The following is a 1,091-nucleotide window of genomic DNA, read 5'->3' as shown; positions in this document are numbered from 1 at the left end:
GGAGAACAAACAAAGAGAATGATCAAATGCACCAGGAATATTGGAGGCAATTTAGCAGACTTTCTTTATTCAAGCCACAAAGAAGGATATTATATCTCTACTAATGGTACTAATTACCCTATCTTAGATGCTCACATAGCAAGGGTTATGGGAGGAAAAATGTAGAACAAAACAATGACTATTATAAAGAGAACCCTATGGGAGCAAATAATTATGGTGGAGAAGCACATAAGATGGCCATTGACCTTGATATATAGAAGAAACTGCTCCAAGTGGAAATGTAGCAGATATCGAAGAGGAGCCTAAGGCTATGGAAGCCTAGAGGGACCTCTTATGGACCAAGGAGTTTCTTATCTCCGAGTAGACTTTTTCTTTTATATTAGTATCTATGAATATCTTATCTTGGAATTGTAAAGGAGACTCTTTTAAAGGCTTTAAATCTATTTTAAATGATCTTATGTTTAGATATAAAACTAATTTTTGTATCTTGTTGGAAACTCATGTCTCAGGTACTAAGGCAGGGGCTATTATCAGAAAATTGGGTTTGACTCGTGATGTATTAGTGATGTTGAAGGTTTTTTAGGTGGTATCTGGTGCCTCTAGAGGTCAAATTCATCGAACATAAAGCCGCTCATCATTCACAAATAATTTGTTCATATGGAAGTGCAGTGGCAAGATAATGCTCCTTAGTTTTTTACGGCTGTTTACGCCAGCCCTAGGGTCAGAATAGAAGAGAGCTTTGGATCAAGATAAAGGATTTAGCTAAGAATATTTTCTAATATTTTCTCAGATGTACTAAAGTCTGATCATCTCCCCATTTTGCTGGATTTTCAATTAGCTCAAAGGGAAGAAGGAATTAAGCCTTTTAAATTCCTTGCTCCTTGGGTTTTGCACGAGGATTATAATAATATGGTTAAAAGTAGCTAGCTAGAACAAAATAGTTTGTTACAAAATATTAACAACTTTGTCAACACAACTAAGACTTGGAACAAAAGTTTTTGGCCATATTTTCAAGAAAAAATGGTGCATTCTCCTAAGGCTTGAAGGGATCAACAAAAAACTCTTTCAACAATAATCCCTTCTTGGATAAA

The sequence above is a fragment of the Arachis ipaensis genome, chromosome B03, assembly GCF_000816755.2.
Source record: "Arachis ipaensis cultivar K30076 chromosome B03, Araip1.1, whole genome shotgun sequence".
NCBI classification, from domain to species: Eukaryota; Viridiplantae; Streptophyta; class Magnoliopsida; order Fabales; family Fabaceae; genus Arachis; species Arachis ipaensis.
Note: the sequence above shows the minus strand (reverse complement) of the source record.